Raw genomic sequence first — 9,186 nt, 5'->3', positions numbered from 1 at the left:
AGCAGTCATTTCCTCATTTCCAAATACTTTTTCACCTGCTTTCAGCTTTTAAACTAAACGCTCAAGAAGTAATTAATGTCAGTTGGAAGTCTGTGTCTGTTGTCTCAGCTCTTGATAAAGAAAAGCCGTGCATGGGAGACTCCCTCTCTGAAGAAGTTTGCCGTCACCCTGCGAGGGAGAAGAGCCATCAATCACCGAGGCAACTACTGAGACAGTTAACATTAAACACGTGAAATGCGAGATGTTGTGATTTTTTTCCCGCTTAAGGCTTCTATCGTTTCTACTCTAACGAGAAAGACCTCTTTATTAGAAGTGAGATTTTAACAAACGTCTCCAGGGTTAACTGCGACCTGAACGCAACGCCTTAGACCACCAGCCATCTGGCCTGTGGTACTTAGAGCAGTGCTCAATAAAAATGATCAAAAACCGAAAGCGCTTCTTATGCGGATCAGTATATTCCGATACCACTGGTTCTGCAGAAGAAATAAGAAAAGCCGAACTCAAAGCAGTTTGTTGCCATTACGGGTACTCTGCAGCTGCTTTAAGATCTACTCACACCGTGTTCCCATTAAGGCTACCTAGTTAAAAAAAAAACTTATCGTCATCTTTTTGAACGTGATTATTAGACACCCGTTAAATCTCCACCGAGGTTTCTTGAGAGATCGTTCAGCGAGCGAGTATTAAAAAACTACGTCGCTTCCAATCTCTGCTCTCACTGTAAACTCGGACGTGATGTTCTGCAGATGTGCAGTGTGCCTTTCCTCTTGTCGTATTCAAGAGTACTCACTGTGTGAGCTCCTCACTGCGTGTTCTGTACTCTACTGTGATTTAATTTAGATGATTACGTGGAGTAGTGACAAGATCTACTTGAACATTTTCGGTTTGTGAAATGAAACACTAAATACACTACTGTAAATACAAGTAATGGACATTTAAAATAACCACAGTACAGCTAGAAGAGTGAAAGATAAAAGACTATTTGGAATGACATTCACAATAGACACAATAAGAACAGTACAACTGCCCGAACAGGGACTTGAACCCTGGGCCCTCAGATTAAAAGTCTGATGCTCTACCGACTGAGCTATCCGGGCTCTGAAAGAAGGAAGACACTGTCGGGATCCTCGCAAGTCACGTGTCTCTTGTTCCGAAGAGTAGTCATACCTGACCCGTCTGGAATGACCACTGACAGACTTTATCCAGAAGCGACGGCACCACTTCCAGTAGAATGAGTGAGAAATACAGCATGACATGGGTAGTTAAGGGGCTCCCACAATCCATCTTTCCTCACATTACTGATTTTTTTCAATAGCATTTTGACCTTTTTTCACATTCAGATTTTTTTCACATTTAATAAAATCTTTTAATCAACAACATTAAAAAGAAAACAAATGGAACATTTTTTGGAACAATAATTAAAAAAAAAACTTTCAATGCCTTGGTTGTATACGTGTGCACACCCTTTATAAAGGGAGTTGCAACAGTGCTGAAATGTAAAGAGCATTTCTGTAGAGAAAACAGCATTTTTTCTGCCTTGATGTTAAGCTTAGGGAGCCTGTCTTTTAGAAATTCTATTTCTTAACACCTTGCACAGCCTCCCGACAGACTAACAAATATTTTTTGGAGAAATTGGCTCACACACCGGAAGACACTAACGTTTATTTACGTTAGAGTATGTGAATAACAGTTTAACCGAAAAAGTTTGTAATTGTGATTTTGTTAAAATTTAATAAATCGTCTATCATCAGTAAGTAATTATTAAGAAATTGTTTTATTTCATAAACTATAAGACAATTTAGAAAGTTTATAGGTCATAAACGTCGCTTATGTTCTTTTAACTCTAGCGTTCAGGATCCAAACCCAGGTGCGGACGGTTGTGTTTCTTGAATCTCTTGTAATCATCAAAAGTCGATGTGTAGTCCTTCAGTACTTTCTCCAGTTGTGCCATGGATATTTTATACGTTCAATACTTGTCATGCTCTTTTGCATTTTCCTTAACAAACGGAAAAAGTTCAAAGTGTGCTTATGGCTGTGCTTCACATCTACACGACAGCACTTGTAACAGTACAGGACACGCAGTGAGGAGTTCGTGAAGCTTTCAGTTTAATGCGGAGTTCAGAAGGAGGATTCGCTCGCTGAATGATCTCTCAGGAAATCCCGGGTGAGATTCAACAGGTGTTTTCTGCAACAGCCATGGCAAGTGTGAAGCAATCTCAGGATTTCCTGAATTTGAACTAAATTATTAGTTCAAATAATTTAGGATTTAACAGAACTAAAAGAGGTACATTAAAAACAGCAGCGCAACTCTGCAGCACGTCGAGTGTGCCTGCATTTATTTGTGTAAACCTGGCTCTCTCTGAACACAAGCAAAGAGTTCTCACTCACCAGAAGATTGCGATGTGAGTACTGTAATATAAAGCACCTAGAGATGCCAGGGATTGAACCCGGGACCTCATACATGCGAAGCATGCGCTCTACCACTGAGATACATCCCCGATGAAACAGTTTACGGAACAGACTAAGAGATGTGCAAATGCTCACTGATCACACCACTCATGAAGAATGCCTGCAGTTTCCCACTTTCGCGTTTCTTCTACTACAGAGTAAATTCATAGGAATGAAAAAATAAGGAAGGAAAAATAATGGCATCGAAGCTTCAAGAGACTGTGCACAAATTAATCTGTTATTTTTACATCCAGTTACATGGGCGACGGTGGTTGATTCCCAGACGGGGGAGTGCTTTTTTTCTACCTCCTTACTCGACTGTCTTTCAATTCTATTTTATTTGTAAGCTTTTTGCATCTTTTAAGTGCTCTTGATTAAACTATGCATAGAAAAACAGCAGTGCTAATGATTTAATGTAAAAGGGTGAAACGACGCCCCAACCACAGGAATGGTAACAGGAAGGATCGTGTTCTTATTTAATATGTCCTTTTGAGGTGTCTTGTCAATGCACACAGGCGGTAGAGCTGAATAATTTACTTTTAGTGGTGTTTTTAAACAAAGATGGAACACGTTCTTTCTATACCAGGAAGAAAGGAGCAGACTTTACCTTTTTAGAGGCAAAAATGACACCTTATCAAAGCTAATATTAATTAAAATGACATCACAACAAAAGAGTGGAGGCTTGAGTGAATAAACCCTTGAGTGGAGCCTTGAGCTTTCATTGGACGTCTGTGTCTCCATAACTTTGTAGGTGAGAGAGAGGAGTGTGATAATTTGCAGGTGCTTCTCGGAAGTGCGTTGGTGGTACAGGCGCCTTCCAAATAATTGAGTCAGGTTTGAATCCCAGCCAGTGCAAACCCAAATCTTTTCAAGATAATCTGTGGTCCGCTAACACATCTTTTGAAACACTACAACAGGTAACACCCGTGTGAAACATCATGAGCATCTGTTAAACCTCTCTACCTGCCCGTTCCTCACAGAGACATGACGAGGGTCTAAGGGGACATTTTGAGCCGTAGAAACATTTTATCATTCCGTACTTTCCTGTGCAGTCAGGCCAGTTCCACTTTAACTGCGCCCGACAACGGAGGTCGTTTTGAAAACAACGAGAGTAAAGGCACACAGCACGTCTGCAGAACATCACTTCCGAGTTTAAGGACAGCAACATCAGAGATTGGAAGCTAGGGAGTTTCAGGTCTGTGTTTTTATTATAGGTTCAAGAAAATCTGAATACCTTTTCAAGAAGTATTTCAGAATCCCAGTCAAAGACAGTACGAATGCCGCATAGATCTGCATTGTACAATTAGTATACTGTTTGTCCGTTGAATCAAACACGCCTTATGAAACATTTCTAAAACAGGAGAGATCGTTAGGGAATGCGTCTTCCTGTAAAAATAAAATGACTTCAAGGGCACTATAAGCAGAGGTGTGAAAGCCTGCTCTACAGAAGAACAAAAGCCAGAGATGCCAAAGAGGTCGAGATTTCACCACGTGAGAGAAAGCATCTCAGAAAACGAAGTTGCGGTCGTTTCCACACGTTATAAAACCACTAGGTCAAACAAGAGCTGAAGAGCCGCTGTTGAAAGTAACACAGCCGAGCGCTCTAAGGAGCTGGCTTAAACCTTGAGCCTCTTCAGGAGCATCTGTTGGAGTCACACTGCTACAGCGTATCTCCTTGTTAAGTATCCCTTTTATTGTTGTTGCAACCTCCAGGCGATGTAAACCAGATTCAGAAAAAAAATAATTTGAACAACATTATTCCTATATTTGCTTGAAGGTGCCATGGCCAAGTGGTAAGGTGTTGGTCTCGTAAACCGAAGGGTGTGGTTTCAAACCCCACCTGTGCCTGTTTCAAAGTCTTCAAAAAAACTAGCAATGTGGGAGTCTCAATAGTAAGAGAACGTAACTGTTGCCAGTGATTAGTGCATATCCTGCCTTGATTTTTAGTCAACAAAGCTTGTCTCTCTTCACACCCATCTTCCGAATGATCGCCTCAGCATTGGGAAGGAACGTGCGCTTGGTACAGCCCCCCCTCCATGGTCTGATCACAAACAGATCCGGTGAGCTGTCAGTCCAGGTTGGAAGTAACTAAAGCACTAAGAATCTGACTTAGGAACGAGAAGACCGTGTTTTTTTAAACGAGTAAATAAAATAATATAAAATAATATACTGCCTGCAAGACTAAGTCAAGTTCAAGTTCAAGTTTATTGTCATTATACTCATACGCAGGTATATGGTATAACGAAATGCTATTTAGCTAGCTCTCGGACATAAGTAGTACAAAGAAAAAAACACAACAACAATACAATTGTATAACAAAAGAAAGGCAGAGACAACAGCTGATGTGCAAAAAACAACAACAGGCAGTGTTCAAAACAACAAAAAGGTAACAGGTTATGTGCAAAAACATGCATCAAAAGAATGAAATAAAGGGATAGAAATGATGGGGAGTGAGCTTTTGACATGTATGGGAGAGGTAGATTTTCAATGTGTGTTTGGGTTTTTGGTAAGAAAGAAGGCACTGTGAGGTTCAGATCATAGGTGAGAGGTGAGGAGAGAGTGAGAGAGGCTGGGAGTTTAATAGTTTGATAGTGCGGGGATAAAAACTGTTTCTGAGTCTGGTAGTCCGGACCCGAATGCTCCGGTACCGTTTTCCATGTCATGCTAAACGCCACAAATTGTGTTAGTCCAGTCGTATCTATCGTCCTAAAGTTACGAAAAATCGGATGCGACTGGTGCAATCAGCATCCATTTTTTTCAGGATAGTCGAGCGGTTTAAAACAGCAAATTCACAGCTTCGTGTCTTTTAAGCTTTGTGTTTCGCTCTCCAAATAGAGGCACGGGTTCAAATCCCACTCCCGACAGTCAGGCGTTTTACCCTGTCTTTTTTACCTGCCTTTACACTGTTTCAGTCTTGTTGTGCTCACTGACAATCACAGTACGAGGGAAACGGAGAAACTGCTTAGCAAAAACATAACGGACAGAAAAAAGCTTCATAAACACGTGAATGTGATTAGCAGCAGTAAGGTATGCATTCAAATGTTTAAGGCTTATTTATAACAGCAGCAGAAGAAAGGTGCAGCACAATGCAATTTGTGAGAATTCGCGGGTTTTTATGCTGCTTGGACGTCTTTCAAGCCTATGAAGTGACCCCCGTTTTATTTTCATTTTCAAACTTCAGAACCGAATAACAAAGAGGTTTCATGTGTGACAGCATTCCGTTGCAAATACCGTTTCCACGATGTATTCAGCGACGGGAATGAAATATTTTAGTGCTGGCTCAAATGCGAGGAATTTCAGAAAAACCTGGAAAAGCAACGCTTGCAGTAAATGACAAATCTAAAGCGTGTAGTCAGCATGAACAGAACAACGCAATGCTCTGTAAAAACGATCTGAAGCCGCAATTACTCTTTTATCTCGGGCAGTTCATTCCGATACGATGTTTCCGCAGAATAAATTAAATGCCGAACTTGCCAAGCAAGTTTAATACTTGCTTGTGAGCCCTAGATAAATTGGCTGCTGCAATTTCAGCAAGCGGAGTTCTGCTCAGCTGCCTGTAGTACACATTGCTGATTCATTTTGTGAGGGCACGGGCAATCTTTCAACGATAAGGCTGACGTGCCTGTCGAAATTGTGTTTCCCTTTCACTGTGTTGTATTTGCCCTACTAGTACAACATCAATTGTGATGTCATCATTGCCCATTGGTTTGTCTTGTTGTCATTGTGTATTTTACATTACAGGAACTGAAAGTACTGAACTGAAGGTACTGAAGGTAGGAACTGAAAGTACAGACTGCTTTAATTATAAGAAAGTTTTTTTTCTGCTGCTCTCTTTCCTGATGTATTGGTATTTGAAGGCTATTGGGCAGCAAGGATTTATCTTCCTGAACTCTCTATACAAGATATGGGTCCATGATCATCTTAGTTTAGATTTACCTTTTAAAAGTGGTATTATTCTCCATTGTTCAGCCTTCAGACATACTTGGAAAGTTTTAGGCACAGACATAATCTTTCTTAATCCCCTTTTATCCTGAGGTGACGTCCCAGACGAGCTTGCCCCCTGGGAATATTCACTGTGCTCTTCAGGCTTTTTTTCTGATTCTACACAGATTTTTTCTCCTTCAAACATGTCACCACTGTCTGTGCTGCCGTGTGCAGCCCATGCATCTTCTGTATCTTCTGATGAACTTCTGAGCTCTGTGTTGCCTTCCAAACTATGTCCCTCACTTTGACTTGAAATATGGACTATAGATTGTGTACTGTCATCTGGTTTTGAATCCTTACCAATACTCACCTCCTTCTGCGCCCTAAGCACTTGGATTCTTACTTTTTTTCTATCTTCATGCCAAATCACTGATAACCATTTCCTGTTGCTGGAGCAATCCTCTCCAAGGACTCTGTTTGACAGTGTTGACCACATATTGTCATGCCACCTAATTTTTGTTTCTAGCTTAAAAAAACTTCAGAAATTCTTTGATCTCATTCCCTACTCCACCAGCCCTTGACCACAGGTCTGGCCTCCTACTTCTCTGTCCTCCTTTAACATGTGGCATTGCCAACAATCTGAAAAATAGGGAACACATCTGAATGAAGTGGAAACATAATTGAAATTCAACACCCACTGGATGTTAATAGTGTAGGAGTGCAACAGATGTACAAATCCATTCAATGTTTTTATTTCTGTGTTTAATTTTTGAGGGACCCTATATTTTGATATAGCATCAATCACAAAACAGCATTCTGTCAATGTCACGACCACCAGCCAACTGGTGGAGATCAACATGTGTTAATCCACCAGCACATGCTCTACTGTGCGGCAAGCAGCACTGTTTTAACCATTCAAACCCGCTTCCCGCTACTCGGTATTGAGTCTTCTCTTTGAGAGCTCTAGCTCGCGTTTACTCTGAATCTCGCTTACTGGTTATGGACTCTCTTTTGCCTCTCGACCTTGGACCTCGCCTGACGTTCTGGATTGTTCGCCTGTCTCAATAACTACTTACATCTGCACAGGATCTGCATACCTTTTCACTGAGGATTTCTGACAGTCACAGCCACATAAAAAACTAGAAAAGAAGTATGTGTTTCTTAAAAAAAAATACTCCCCAAATTGTTTTTTTTTTTAAGTCAACATATCTGGGTTGTGTTTGCAAGATTTTTAAAAATTGCAAAGTTTGTGTGGGTATGATTGTAAAAAATCAAATCATAACTGAAGAAGGCTCCATGGTCAAAACATTGTGTTTTCTTCTTCTCTTTTCAGCATGGAATAAACCTATTACTTGTTCCTTGGAGATTACCATGTGCCAATAAGATATTGTAACGCCCTCGCCTGGTGGTGAGGAGGAAGCGCCCCTAGGCGCTCGTAGTACCGCTGGGCATGCTGGGAGTGGTAGCCGGGAAGAGTCTGAGGGTCAGCACGATGACCAGCGGCTGACCCTGCCTGTGTAAATAATGTCCTAGTAATTCTAGTACCCTGTGTAGTCCTGTAAAAGTAGAGTGTGTTGTTAGGTAATTACCACCCTAAATGTGTGTACGTGTTCGTCAGACTCCTCATGTTTGTGTAGATCCTGTGTTTGGTTTTGGTGTGGTTGTAAAATAAAGCCAGTGCTTGGTTAATCGCGTCTCCACTGTTCTTTAGTTCTGAGAAAGAACCTGCAATACGCTACATTGGTGTCAGAAGCGGGCAGAATGAACAACTCGTGGCAGACACTACCCGATTCCATAAAGCGCCGGCTGACGCTGGAAGACGCAGAACCCATCGGCGGCGCACATAAGGAGCCTGAGCAACTCCTGGGTGCGACAGGTGGCCACAGCCCTTACCAGGGCTACCCAGTAGTGGTCCCGCCAGTGGAATTGGGGCGGCCGCCCCGGAGAGAGGATGCCCTCCCTGCCGGAGCCGATCAGCGATTCCCACACCCATCGGCGCGGGTGCGACCAGGTCGCTACGATGGTGAGGCGCCTTGGGAGACCTATAAGGCGCAGTTCCAGCTCGCGGCCCGGACGAATGGCTGGAGCCGGGCGGAGATGGCCGGCCACCTGGCGGCGGCGCTGGAAGGAGCGGCCTGCCAGGTGCTCCTGGACGTCCCGGAGGAGGACAGAGGCGACTACACGGCGCTGGCAGCAGCCCTCCAGCTGCGCTTCGGTGTAGAGGAGGCGCCGGACTTGATGCGGGAGAGGCTGGCCCTGCGGCGGCGCCGACCAGGAGAGCGACTGGGCCCGGTCGCCGCGGATGTCATGTTCCTCGCCCGCCGAGGATACCCAACTTTCCCCCGGGAGGCGCAGCGGGAGATGGCTCTCCAGGCCTTTCTCAAGGCCCTCTCGCCCGAGGAGCTGCGGCGCCACGTGCAGCTGGCCGCGCCAACATCGCTGGAGCAGGCCTTGGCCCTTGCTACACGGGCTGAGGTAGTGTTCGGGGTGACTGGCAGCGCCAGCAGACGCAGTGCGCCCTGCCGGCTGACCGAGGCGGCGACGGAGGAATCCAGCGAGGGGGAAGAGGAGCCAGCCCGTGCAGCGACCGCCGCGGAACAGCCCCGCACGCTGATTTGCGTCCGCTGCGGGAAAAGAGGACACCGAGCCCGGGTCTGCCGGGCACCCGAACCTCGCTCTCCCCGATCGGCGTCGGGAAACGGGAACGGGGCGGCTCAGCGCGGGGAAGGCCGTCCTTGAACACCTCAACCCCCGCTCCGGAGAGCGCTGTAAAAACCGGCGCCCCTCACGCCACCGTGGGGCGAGTCGGCTGTAGCC

At 44.3% G+C, this 9,186-nt stretch overlaps 2 non-coding genes across 2 annotated transcripts; both read right to left on the bottom strand.

The window, feature by feature from the left end:
- Window positions 1-1,021: 1,021 nt before the first annotated feature.
- Window positions 1,022-1,094, bottom strand: trnak-uuu (transfer RNA lysine (anticodon UUU)). The gene has a single exon. It is a non-coding gene; the product is annotated as a tRNA-Lys (tRNA).
- Window positions 1,095-2,423: 1,329 nt separating this feature from the next.
- trnaa-cgc (transfer RNA alanine (anticodon CGC)) lies at window positions 2,424-2,495 on the bottom strand. Its single transcript has one exon. It is a non-coding gene; the product is annotated as a tRNA-Ala (tRNA).
- Between the last annotated feature and the right edge of the window lie 6,691 nt (window positions 2,496-9,186).

This window comes from Lepisosteus oculatus, chromosome 14 (genome assembly GCF_040954835.1).
Source record: "Lepisosteus oculatus isolate fLepOcu1 chromosome 14, fLepOcu1.hap2, whole genome shotgun sequence".
NCBI classification, from domain to species: Eukaryota; Metazoa; Chordata; class Actinopteri; order Semionotiformes; family Lepisosteidae; genus Lepisosteus; species Lepisosteus oculatus.
Note: the sequence above shows the minus strand (reverse complement) of the source record. Positions and strands in the feature narration are given on the sequence as shown.